Source organism: Rhagoletis zephyria, unplaced genomic scaffold (genome assembly GCF_001687245.7).
Source record: "Rhagoletis zephyria isolate East Lansing unplaced genomic scaffold, Rhagoletis_zephyria_1.1 Rzeph_scaffold_02389, whole genome shotgun sequence".
NCBI lineage: Eukaryota > Metazoa > Arthropoda > Insecta > Diptera > Tephritidae > Rhagoletis > Rhagoletis zephyria.
The window spans coordinates 37,340-51,521 of NW_016159473.1; the positions used below are offsets into that span (position 1 = coordinate 37,340).

The 14,182-nt window shown below is 37.9% G+C and overlaps 1 protein-coding gene and 1 long non-coding RNA gene across 2 annotated transcripts in view; both read left to right on the forward strand.

The window, feature by feature from the left end:
- eIF2A (eukaryotic translation initiation factor 2A) overlaps positions 1-14,182 on the forward strand; it is a 66,571-nt gene that overhangs the window by 33,424 nt on the left and 18,965 nt on the right. The window lies entirely within an intron of this gene.
- Positions 11,174-12,244, forward strand: LOC108366734 (uncharacterized). The gene is made up of 3 exons (XR_001848148.1): positions 11,174-11,333; positions 11,962-12,047; positions 12,090-12,244. It is a non-coding gene; the product is annotated as an uncharacterized LOC108366734 (long non-coding RNA).

The window sequence follows — 14,182 nt, forward strand, 5'->3', positions numbered from 1 at the left end:
AAAGTAACAGAAATAAACAATAATCAAAACAAAACGCCAACCACAAAAGCAACAGACGGAACAAAGCGATATCACAGTGTGACGTACATTCCTAAGTTCTACCAACAACTTGACCACGAAATAAACACCAACAACCCTAATATAAGATTAGCATACCGAACCAACTACACACTATCTTCGATATTCACACAAACAAAAACACCGATCAAGCCCCACCAACAAAACAACGTGGTGTATGAAATCACATGTAAAGGCAGCGAAAACGAAAACTGCAACAAAGTTTACATAGGGACAACTAAGCGAGCATTAGGCGTTCGCCTTTCCGAGCACGAAGCCGACATAAACAAAAAGAAGAACAGCACAGCATTAGCACAACACGTACTTACCAGTGGCCATACGGCTGATCTAGCTAACGTTAAAATATTGGACAAGGAGAAGAGGGAACGGGCAAGATACACAATAGAGAGTTTACGTATACTACAGAAAAGGGAAAAAACAATCAACAAGAAGGAGGACACGGACGATATCGCGGCTGCTTACATGTTATGTTTGTAGCGAATAGTTTAGTTTAGTTTGACGAAATTACCACGGATGGATGGTAGCAATACTTTATGTTTTTCAATGTATTTAACGTTTTTTTGTGTTTTTTATATGTTTTATATGTTTTTCAATGTTTTTACATGTATGTGCATTGATGTGAAACCAACTTATCCTAAGTTTACATGTAAGTCATGCGGTAAAAAATAAGTTTAAAAACCTGTGATTGTGTTATTTTTGTTTACCAATCTTTAATTTTTATTTGTACAAAAAACTCATAATTTCTATTTAAATAATCTTGTTTTCCTCTGGTTTTGTTGATATTTATAATAAAGAATCGCCCCTGATGATGCTAAGGTAGTTAGCAAAACGTTGGGCAAAGAAGTGGAGAAAAAAGTATTTTTCTTGCACATGGAGAAGGAGATCGACCAGCCTACAACAATACCAAGATTTTTTTAAATTTTTTAAATAATTTATTTTAAAGGTTATATGGACGATCTTGGTACTACACACGGGACCCAAATACAGTTAAACCACACCACGTTTCCCAAACTGTAAAGCACGGTGGTGGGTCAATCATGTTTTGGGGATGTGTATCCAAAAATGGAGTAGGTCCTCTACATAGTTCTCATCGATGGTATCATGCGTAAGGAGCAATACCTCACCATTTTGCAACAAAATTTTGCCATCAGTCGTCGAAAATATGGGTCTTGCTGCTGAAAAAGTAATTTTTCAGCAAGACAATGACCCGAAGCATACGGCGAAAGTGGTACAAGATTGGTTGCAGCGTCAAAAATTTGTCATTCTTAAATGGCCACCTCAATCACCGGGGTCATGTCAAGGCGCAGCTGGCGAAGTACCCCAATCCTCCAAAGGGGGTAAATGAGTTGTGGGAGCGCACACAAGATGTTTGGCAGGCAATACCCCCTGAATTTGTTACCAAATACACAAAGAGTATGCCTAGTCGGCTAAACGCTTTGAAAAAAGCCAAGGGTTTTTGGACCAAATACTAATTTCGTATCTTATATTCCAATTACACAAAAGGTGCAAAACTGTAACACTTGGGTTTATTAAGTTAAATATCTGTTTTAGTACTAAATTGTTAACCCATAACTAAGTTTTGATTATTTAATAAAGCTAAGAACACACTGAAATAAAACTAAAAATAGTGCTCATCAAATTTGTTGTTGGTTTTCGTTTCCGGGATCGTTGTTTGCAGAGTTAGTGAAAGCTGCTACAGTATTGCTCGTCACTGTATGTACACAAATATGTTTGATTTGTAATGTCAACCACATACTGCACACGAGTGTAAATCGATGCTTTGTCTTTCGTTTATTCATGTGTACATACCCAGCCAGCAGAGAAACGCATATTTTACCGACGGTGCGTCTAGTACAATTTTCCGTATCTGGAAACGAATAGAAAACGACTACAATTTTCATTTCATTACGTATCCAAGAATGTCCACAAAAGAACGGTGGCTTTCGGAACCGGAAACTAATAGAAACCGACTACAGTTATCATACATTTCGTATCCGTAAAACGTTCGAAACGTTCGAAAAATACGAGGTTATTTGAAAGCAATAATTGTATTTTATTTGTTCAAGCTAAACATTTGAAAGCATGCAAGTTAACACGAGTAGCCTAATGTCAACAATAAAAGTCCGCGCGTGGCCTGAGTCATCGAGTCCCCGTTCTCACGCTGACAGGCGAGGCACAGCGTTAGCAGCAAATTGTTAACGTAAGCGTCTACGACACATCCGCTGCAGTGGCTGGAACAACGAATTGCAACATAACAACAGCGACAAAAGGTGCAGGTGAGAACTCAACTGGCACGGTCAACACTTGTCAGATTAATAAAGCAATAATATATAAATTATAACATCGTCGTGTTTATTGGCGCCCAGCGGGCAATTCGGTAGTTTAATCTAAAATAAAGTTTGACATAAAGTAAAATTATTCGGGCGGAAACAATTGTACGAATACACTAAAGAGAAAACGTCACCAGGAAGGAATCACGGACATACTGAGACGGCCAGCTAACCTCACAGGAAATCGGAAAATCACCATTAGTTAAGAATCAAAAAATTTAGAATATGTGAGTAGAGTGTAAAATATAAAATAAGTTGTGTTTTATAATTAAGTAAGTTGTAGCATGATAAAACTAGATGAGTGTCTAAAGTTTTCGTTTACACTTTATTATGAGGTGCAAGAATAAATAGTTATTGTGTTAATTGTGTAAGAATTGTAATAAAAAAAACAGATAGTGAATCTTTGCACACCATCTATCAGATAAGGAAATAATGAGACGAATTTCTTCCATTTTTGTAAATCTTTGCACGGGTTTTGTGAGATTAAATGCATTTTGCATACTGTCAGGTTGTATCTGTTTTTTCGCAAGCCGGCTTATTGGTGTCAATTTTGTTACAAGCTCATGAGTGATCAGGATCTGAACCAACTATTTGAGAGCCTTAATAGAATAGAAGCTAGTAAAAAACAGTGCAACAATAGAGATAATCAAGAAGACTGGTGGACGGACAATAGAGTGACAGACAAAAAACGAGAAATGGCGCTAGAACCAGACCAATTAAGGACACTAGTAGAAAGTGCAGTCTGTAGTGCGCTTGCCGTACAAAGCTAAAAATTTCGGGCAAAAACTTGCAAATATTAATCAACGTCTAAATGACGTCAGAATCGACGCACCGACGATAGAAACTTATAGGGAAACAGAAATTGTGCCCGAGAACCATGCTTCGATAGTAAACAAGAAAATTATGTATCGTGGCGGCAGGCGGCACACACCGCCTACAAAGTCTTTGAAAATTATGAGGGCAGCAGCAAACATTATCAGGCTGTTGCCACCATTAGAAATAAAGTGAAAGGCCTGGCCGACATGGTACTGGCTTCATTTAACACTGTTTTAAATTTCAAGGCCATAATTAACCGCCTTGACATTAGGTATTCTGACAAACGACCGATTTACCTCATAGAGCAGGAGATGCCAACTCTCCGCCAGGGAAGTTTGTCACTTCTTCAATATTATGAAGAAGTAGAAAAGAAACTTACTCTTTTAACAAATAAGACGATAATGACCTATGACAAATAGATAGCTGCATGACTGAACGAAAAGTACAGAATGAACGCTTTGCGTGTGTTCATTTGAGGGACCAAAAAAACACTTAGTGACGTATTATTCTCAGCGCGGCCTAAGGATCTACCTTCGGCCATAGCGCTAGCTCGGGAAGTTGAATCTAACCACGAGCGATACATGTTCGCAAGCACCTATGCCAGGAGCTTGGAAGACAAAGCACAAAGGCTAGAAACAAAACAACAATCTAAGGAAAAAGGTATAGGTGGAAGATATCAAACAAACTATACGTATCATGCGAAAAGCCCCCATTTGAACAGAACGCGGGACTTCAACAACAAGACTCCCCAGAAACCAATGTATGTTGATCCCTCGCAGCGCTTCAGGCAACCTACAGCACAACAGCAAAACAGCGGCCACCCTAGTAATTAAAACCAAAATTACGTACAGGCAGCGAGGAGGTCAGGTAATGGTTCTGCAAAATTCACGGGACTAAAACAACGACGGGTTAACTACATTTCAAACGGCTATTCTACTTCTAATCAAGAAGATACCGTGTATCATGACGTAGCAAACTCAGAGACCTCAGCAATCGACGACGACCTTAATGAACCCGACCAGATAATTTTTTTAGACAGAACTCCCTGCTACCGTTCATCGAAAGAACAATTGCAGGGAGGAAAATAAAATTACTAATAGACACGGGGCATCAAAAAATTATAGTAAGCCTCCAAAAGTGCTGAAGCACATAACACCTGACGAAGATTCTTTCTTAGTAAAGTCAAGCGGCTTTACTAACATTAAAGAAAAATTTATAAACAACATTTGTGGCTTAAACAATACTTTTTTATACTTCTTGGTCTTTCAACGTTCGACAGGATAATAGGCCTGGATCTGCTTACGCAAACAAACGCAACAATAGATTTGAAATACAAAAAAAAAATAACGACCAAAAATGGCTCAGAGGGAATAAAGTTTTTAAAGTGTGCTAATGTGAATTTCACACGAGTAGAGGACATAGAAGTTCCTGAAATTGTAAGGGACCGATTTCGAAAAATGGTCAGAAATTTATTACGAGTATTCTCTGATCCTAATGAGGCACTCCTGTTTAATACAAATATTGTCGCCACTATTCGCACCGAAAGTAACGACCCGGTCTATTCTAAGCTATACCCTTATCCTATGGGTGTAGCGGAATTCATGAATACCGAAGTTCGAGATTTTTTAAAAAACGGTATCGTTCGACCGTCTAGGTCACCATATAATAACCCAATCTGGGTTGTAGATAAGAAAGGAACGGGCGGACAAGGCAACGTGTAAAAACGTCTCGTAATAGACTTCAGAAAATTAAACCAAAAAACCATCGATCATAAATATCCTATCCCTAATGTAACCGCAATACTATCAAACCTAGGAAAGACCAGGTATTTTACCACACGACCTAAAATGAAGCTTTCACCAAATAACGCTCGCAGAGACGGATAGAGAGAAGACCGCTTTCTCGGTAGGCAACGGGAAATACGAATTCTGTAGACCCCTTTGGTTTGAAAAATGCACCCAACATTTTTCATAGGACTATCGATGACGTATTGAGGGAGCAAATAGGAAAGTCCTGTTACGTTTACGTCGATGACGTTATTATCTTTTCGGAAAACGAAGAAAAACACGTCGAACATATCGAATGGGTTTTAACTAGGTTACATGAGGCTAATATGAGAGTTTCTCGCGAGAAATCGCAATTCTTTAAGGAAAGCGTTGAGTACTTAGGCTTTGTTGTGTCTAGGGGTGGCATCAAAACGAGTCCCAGCAAGATAGATACTATTCACTATTACGAGAAACCCGCCACTCTTTTCAATGTCAGATCCTTTTTGGGTCTGGCAAGTTACTATCATTTCTTTATTAAAGATTTTTCTTTAATAGAAAAGCCTTTGACAGATATTTTAAAAGGAGAAAACGGCAAGGTTAGCGCCACACAATTGAAAAAGATTAAGGTGGAATTCGACGAAAAACAATCATGCGCTTTTTACAAATTACAAGAGATCCTTGCATCGAAGGACGTTATGTTACTCTACCCAGATTTCGGGAAGCCATTTCATCTAACGACATATGCTTCATCTTTTGGTATAGGGGCAGTACTGTCACAAGACGGTAGACCAATTACTTTTATTTCAAGGACGTTGAAAGACCGCGAGCAAAACTTCGCAACTAACGAACGCGAGTTACTTGCCATAGTCTGGGCTCTTAAAAGCCTTAGAAATTATCTCTATGGTGTTAAGAATTTAAATGTTTTACAGACCATCATCCACTTACGGTTCCGGTTTCAGACCGAAACCCAAATGCTAAAATTAAACGCTGGAAAGCGTTTATCGACGAGCACAACGCTCAAATTTTTTCAAACCCGGCAAGGAGAATTATGTTGCTGATGCACTATCACCGCAGAACATCCACGCCCTAGAAAAGGAAGCCCAATTAGATTTGGCTACAGTCCACAGCGAAATGTCTTATACGGTGGAAGGAACTCAGAAACCACTAAATTGTTTCCGAAACCAAATCGTTTTGGAGGAAGCAGACTTCAATCTAGGACGAAATTTTATATACTTTGGCGAGAAAACTTGTCATGTAATTCAATTCACAGATAAGGAAAACCTTATCGGGGAAATAAAATTAGCTGTGAACCCAAATGTAGTAAATGCAATACATTGCGATTTACCCCCATTGGCCAGCATACAATATGAATTGGTAAAGTGCTTTCCGTCAACGAAGCTTTGGCACTGCAGGAACATGTCGTCCGATATTGTCAACAAAGATGAACGGAGGGAGATGGTTTGTTTGCTGAGCATAATCGAGCTCACACAGCAGCTCAGGAGAATGTTGAACAACTGCTAGGTGGCTACTATTTCCCAAAAATGGTCTAGTTGGCTAACGAAGTGGTCGCAAATTGTAAAATTGGTAGTAGGGCCAAATACGATAGGCATCCTCGTAAGCAGGAACTTGGTGTAACTCCAACGCCATCCTATACCGCGGAGATGCTGCACATTGACATCATTTCGATAGGCAAGAGGTACTTTCTTACCTGTCGAGATGCTGCACATTGACATCATTTCGATAGGCAAGAGGTACTTACCTGTCTGGACAAATTCTCAAAATTTGCGCTGGTACAGCCTATACCATCTCGAACAAATCCCAACCATATAGTAAAAGTCCCAATTATTCAATTAATGAATATATTCCCAAAATCAGAGACTATTTACTGTGATAATAAGGCCTCTCTGAATTCTGAAACGATAACCTCACTATTAAAAATGATTTTGATGTCGACGTTGTAAACGCACCTTCCCTTCATAGCACTTCGAATAGGCAGGTTGAACGCCTCCATAGTACGTTTTTGGAGTTAGCAAGATGCTTAAAACTGGACAGAAAAATTAATGAAACCACCGACCTTATATTACTAGCAACAATCGAATACAACCGAACGATTCACTCGGTGACAAATAAATAACCAATCGATGTACCTAACGCCACACCACCTGAGATGAGAAATGAGATAACCACGAAAATAACGGAGGCCGAACAAGCACAAATGGATAGGAATAACACCTCCAGACAGAATAGGGTATTCGACGTAGGGGAACGCGTATTGATAAAGACAAATAGAAGACTCGGTAATAAGTTGTCCCCTTTATATGTTGAGGGAGGAAAAAGTTGAGGCAGACTTAGGAACCACGGTTCTCATAAAAGGGAGGGTAGTCCATAAGGACAATCTGAAGTAGGAAAAAGGTCTTTTTGCTATTTATACTTCTGCATTTTACAACTCCTTTAATAGCGTAAGGTAAATTAATTAAGGTTCCTTTCCCACCATCTTTAAGGATAATAATTATGATATTCCTCATTTGAACGGCGACGGCAAAACTGACGAACTACTCGACCTACGGTTGCCAGACGTACTGATTTTATCAGTACAGTACTGATTTTTCAACTTTTTTACTGATTTTATTCATTTCTTCCATCAGTACGCTAATGTCCTGATTTATTAAACCTTGTACTACATTTCCAATTCAAACAAAATACTTAAGGATTTCATAAGGTTTTTACATAACGTTGGGACTTGCTTAAACTGCATTGTAAAAAGTAAGAAGAAAAAAAAATGAACTATAGTTAACATGTTTCCGATAATGTTTGATATGTCCAAGAAATTAATACAACAAATAGATCAATCGTTTTATGGGCTTATCGCCGGGTCGTTATGTACCAGTTGCGATAATTTGCTGAGCATAAATTATTTAAAAAAAAGCTGCCGTTTTTTTCGAGTGTTGTTAGTTATCTCGGAAATATCTTTCAGTATAATAAGAGCAAATTTGAATATTCGATAGTTTTTTGCCTATAACTTAAGCTGCCTTTAGATGAGACGATTTTTTGACAGGCGATAATCGCCTGCAAAAGTTGACTTGCTGTCTACTTTGAGGCAAACGATTTTTGAATCACCATTTACACAAGCGATTTTTTTTGAGCAATGTTGAATCGCTTAGAAAATCGCCTCATGTAAGTTCAGCTTTATAATTCTTGTTTTCTAAGTTTACTTGTAAAAGAGTTTTGCATACAAGACATAGATTTAAATATATACTCTTTTTCCTTTTCCACAGTTTGAAAAAATACGAAGCATGTATAAAGTTTGCTTCATGATAAAAACATTACAAGGTAAATTCATTCTCTCAATTCGCCGGTCATGATTTTTTTCTGACGTTTGTTCACTATTGTTGTTGTTTGAGATTGAAAATGAGAATGTGTGTGTGAGTTAGAGTTTTGAATTTTAAAATTATATTGTTGGCAAACGTCAGACTGCCCCTCAATGGTTCTACCTTGTTATGTTTTTATCATGGTTTGCTTCCTGGCGCAAAGAAAGAAACCGGCTTCTGATTAAAATTTTTAATAATTTTAAAATGAAATGTATAGAATTCTTCGATTATTTAAACACTGAAAATGGAAATGATTGCTATTCAAAAATGTCATAAATATAAAATAATTTATTTGCTCCTGTGTACAATTATGTGTACGTTCATGCTAAAATGAATGACATTTTTATTTTTATGAACCACATTTTATTTGTATTCTAAAATATTGTTGAAAACAAGTACTCTGGCGTTTTAAAGTGTTATCAGTTACTTACATTCAAAATTTTGTTTTGAATAAAAGTGTACTGAAAAGTACTGATTTTTTGGCATGAAAAAGTCGAAAGTACTGTTTTCGCGCATAAAAAATCTGGCAACCCTAACTCGACCGCTGCTTACATACCGATACAGGACGGGACGTGACTGTTTGGTACGACTTTAGCTATCTAAAGCATATCACTAACCTTACAGTTTACGAGGAAATAGTAGAGGAACCCAAAGGACTGACAACGCATTTCCCTTTATCCCATATGAGAATGCTACTGGACTCAGATATTGCACATATAAAGGTGCTTTTTACAACACTGGACATACACCACAGACAGGCTAGGAGCATTAACTTTTAGGTGACGACTTCGAAAACCTGAAGTTCCGACAACGGGAGCTCGTAGACTCAGAGCGGCATCAGGTAGAAATAAACACAAAGGTACAAGAAAAGATAAATCAACTAACGGACACGGTTAACCACATTATCAAAAACTCAAAAGCTAAGCAGATTGATACTAATTATTTGTATGAAACGCTGCTTGCAAGAAATAGAATTATTATAAATGAAATCGAAAACTTTAATTTCAGCTGTTACTTTTGCAAAGATAGGATAATAGGATAATAAATCCCTCGATGTTAAACTCAGATGATATAAAAAACATTATTGATATGCGCTCTACAAACACAACTATTACTGACTTAATGGAAGTATCATATATTAAAGTCCAATTAGATAGTAGCCTTTTACATTTTTTAATTAAATATCCTAAGCCTGTATTAGTCTGTGAGAAAATTATTATTTTCCCTGTTCAACACAACGGAACAATCCTGCACCTTGGGAATGACAACAACGTTGCCAACTGTCAGAATCAAGTTTTGGCGATTGGGAATTGCAGCGCAACACTTAAATCAACATTTTGCAGAAGGCTACCAAATCCAACGTGCGCGCAGCAGCTCCATTCTGGTAACCTCGCCCACTACAGCACTCGCCCTAGCCACCTTGAGCCAGTTACGGTAGTCGACGATGGCATAGTCATTATTAACGATAATACCGCTTTGATCACGACTAGCACAGGCTCCGAAAAGATCGTTACAGGAACTTATTTACTTACCTTTGAAGATGAGATTCGCATTAATGGATCTTACTTTAAAAACCATAATGGCATGTTGAAGAAATTACCAGGTTCCGCGACGACGGTGCTCCTCAATATCACAAACCATCAAGAGATATTGAGTCTTCCATACCTTCGAAGGATGAGTATGGAAAATATGGAAAACCTGCGTTTTATTGGAGAAATCGAAAGAAGAAGTATGGCAGGACCAACAATATCAGGTCTCGCTAGCATCATCATCCTAATTGTATGTTACGCTCTAGCTAAACTATGCCAATGCAGAAAAAGGCGAAAAGAAGACGCCAACGCCACGACCTTCAGGATGTCATTGACAGCTTCAAGAAGGACGGCCTTCATTTAGAAGGGAAGGAGTTAACACGAGTAGCCTAATGTCAACAATGAAAGTCCGCGCATGGCCTGAGTGAGCGAATTCCCGTTCTCACGCTGACAGGCAAGGCACAGCGCTAGCGTCTGTTACACATCCGCCGCGTTCGAGTTCCGTCATTTTGAAATCAAAAAATTATTATTAGAGGTCGCTCAAAGCACTCTAATGTTTTGCATATATTTTATATGGGGAAAGAACACTTTTTCTTAGAAATTCTATAAAAATCTTAAACATCAATATTTTTGGATCGGAGCTCTGCTTCTCTGCAGGAGATTCCCAATAATACAACCCAATTGCTTATTTAACCATTTTTTTCAAAATAACTATAATTTATAGGTCCGCTAAAAGCCCGAAAAATGTAATTCGGGGACCAATAGAAATATGGGGTATTATTACTGAAAGCCTCCTGAAGAGAACCAGAGTTTTCCGATCGAAAATTATGGATTTTCAAGAATTTTATACGATTTCCATTTGAGCGACCCCTAATTATTTTTTGATTTCAAAATAAAACAAGTAAAGAAGCATAAGTTCGGGGGTAACCGAATTTTATATACCCGGCGCAGGTATCAAATATCGTCATTTCAACTTTCTCTGAACTACATTTGCATGATAAGTTGGGGTGTTTACTCTATTTCAAACGTTTTCGATAATATGCAGAGTTAGACTTCGGGCCGGTTGCTCTATGTCTGGTTAACACTAATCTGCGGTTAAACATCGTTATCGACGTTACCGACTCCCGTCATATGCAGATTAGTGTTAACCAGATATTGAGTAACCGGCCCTTAATGATATAATTGAACCTAGTACAAATCGATAAAGTGGTTACAGAGATACACCTTTGTAGTCATAAAGTGGGCGGTGCCCAGCGTTGCCGCTTTGGTAATTTTTAACCAAAATTGGTAATTTTTTTCTTTATTTATCAAGTTTGGTAATTTGGTAATTTATTTTTCAATTTGGTAACTTTTTCAATTCGGTTTTACATGTCAAATAGGTCAATATTGGTTCTGATTCCACATTAGTAAGTGGACCGTAAGCGTTCCCTTTAATAGAAATACCAGGTGTTTAAGCGACTTATGCATTTCCCGCATAAACAAAGAACAGCGAACACACACACGCATTTGTATATTGCACTCCCGCCCAAAACCAAGTGCAGCGAATAAACACACGCACTTGTGCTTAAAAATAATTCGTTCGTTCTTCATTGGGTATGCATTTTTTAATGCACTTCTCAACTGCCGCAGAACAAAACCTACTAAAGTAGTTAATTGCTGGCACTCCAAATCATGCTCAACAAACCCGCTTGATGCATCACCACTCCTCCGGAGTGGTTTTAAACAGCAAAAGCCAAAGCGCTACAAGCTGTTGGGGCTCTGTATGACTTTCAGCATACAGAGGTGGTACAAGAGCTACCATTGGCCACAGCGCCTACCCAATTTTTGAACTTGAATCAATAACCAGTGCTCAACACTCCCGCTTGACGCACACCCCCAAAAACTCTTACAGAGTTTAAGCGGCAAAGCCACAGCGCTACAAGCCGTAGGGACTCTGCATGACTTACAACCATGCAGAGGTGGTAACTGATGGTTATCATTGGCTCCGACGCCTACCCAAAACATTTTTGCTTTAATAAATTTTTATGCAAATACATTCATCCTGGTCCTGCCCTCACACTGAGTTATTCACCAGGTAATCCTGAAAGTTTGGCAAGGCGAAAGTTGTTCCAGCGTTCCTTGGCTACTAGAATGGTGTGTTCTTTAACAAACTGCTTGAAAGTGGCTATTGCTAAGTATATCCACCGTGTCCTTTGCTGGAAGGTTTTGGGTGGTCCTACCTTTCCCTGTCAGTTCGTCAGCCTTTCAGTTACAATACGTATGTTCTTGTTCAAAAAGCTACGGCATTCAGCGGGGCTTCACTCTGTCTATGTGTGAGTCGAAAGCTTTCCTTCAAGCGTTGAATTTTTGATATATTTTCTTGTCACTTGTTTACATACAGTGGTCGAAAAAATTATAGCCGCACCATATTTTGAGAAGTTTTAACATATTATTTTTTTTAGTAACTTAATTTTGGTTATTTTTTATAAAAATATTTTTCTTTCTTTAACAGAGCTCTAACAAATTCAAACTTTGTTCAATATTTAAATAAAATTCAACAAACTTTCGTAAAAACTTTAGGTTAATGGAGCGCTGATTTTCTGAAAAGCTTGGTATCTTCGGATATATATATATGTATCGAGCCCTAACTGCCAAAATAATGTAAGCGAAATTTTTTTCAAAATTTTCTTTTTGATGCTCTAGGAACATTTCCGCATCAAAAATAAAATTAAAAAAAATTTAGGTTCCGTTATTTTGGCGGTTAGGGCTCGATATGTATGTTTGTACAGTTCTGCACATAAAATAAGTTTGGTAATTTTTTGTTGAATTTGGTAACTTTTTCCGAGGATTTTGGTAAAAAATAAAAAAACTTTGTGGCAACACTGGCGGTGCCATGCCCTACTCCTAAAAGTCTATAGTAGTGTTATTTATTGTTAGAAGATTGTTGTAACTATTAACTTGGAGTGAATTAGCGTCCTCAGTTATTGAAAAATCAGAGTTTTCGTATTTCTGAAATTTACCGTTATACGGGAACTGGGTGTAATTTTAGTCCGATTTGAATAATTTTCAAGGAATTTCTTTTCCGTACCAAGGTTATTAATTGCACCGAGTTTGGTAGAAATTTATAAATCGGTTACCGAGATACACATTTGTGGTCATAAGTGGGCGGCGCCACGCCCATTATCCAAAAGTTAATAATATTCTATTTTTCTACTAACAGGTCTATTCTGCACGTTACCGCAGATTTTGTAACCGGAAAATTTTGTTACCAAAAAATGTTACCAGTTCTTGTCACCGCGATTCTAGGAACGTTGGTAATGCAGTTAAAATGCAGACGGACGGACAGACAGACATGGATTAATCGATTTCTCTTTTCATTCTGAGCATTTATACAGTGACGAGCAAAACTGTAACATGATGTAACACTTTTTATTTGATACTGTTCCTTACGCATAATGCGTACAAACGGATCAACAACATTTTTGAAATACAACCCCAAACTATTATTGACCGACCACTGTGTTTCACAGTTTGCCTTACATGATGCGCTTAGGCTTAATTTGGGCCTTTGATCCGATACCATGCCCGGCCATCTGATTGAAAGCTATTAATTTAGTCTTGTCAGACCAAATAACCCTCAATTAAATCTTAAAAATGTGTTTTTTATCGGTCCGGTTTTCGTGCGATGCAGCAAAACGCTGCCACACTCGCACATGTATTTTGATCAAATTTGCTTTTTTCTTCTTTTATGATCCATTTTGCTCAATTTGGCAATTTTTCGCCTCACTATCTACTGATTTGCATTCAATTTTAATACCTTAAGCGCTTCTGTAGTAGTGCCTGCAGCGCTACTTGCTACTAAGTTCACAAGTTCACTGTAATATATTTTGACAGACTTTCTTTGTCCTTAGTAACACTTTAGGCTATATTTTTTCTCAGTCTTAACATTTTCATGTGGCAAACTCCACAATTTTTTGCCACTTTCCCTGCGGTCCCGCCTTTTCGCAGTAAATCTATTATTTACATTTATGTTTCCTGATTAACCATATTATTTATTGGTGATCACTTCTTGAATAAATTACAATACAGAAAAAGTCATCTGCCTTCCAACTAAGCAAAAGATAACTGTAAAATGCAAAACTGAGAGTGAGTGCAAAACTGTAACATTTGCCTTAACTTACATTTTTGTCTACAGGTTTTTTTATTGTTGTTGGATTGACCTCAAATCGTTATGAGAGCGGGAGTAGGAGTGTACCAATAAGAATATACAACAAAAGTATGAAAGTCGTTAGAACTATGAAAGATAGCGGTGGCTG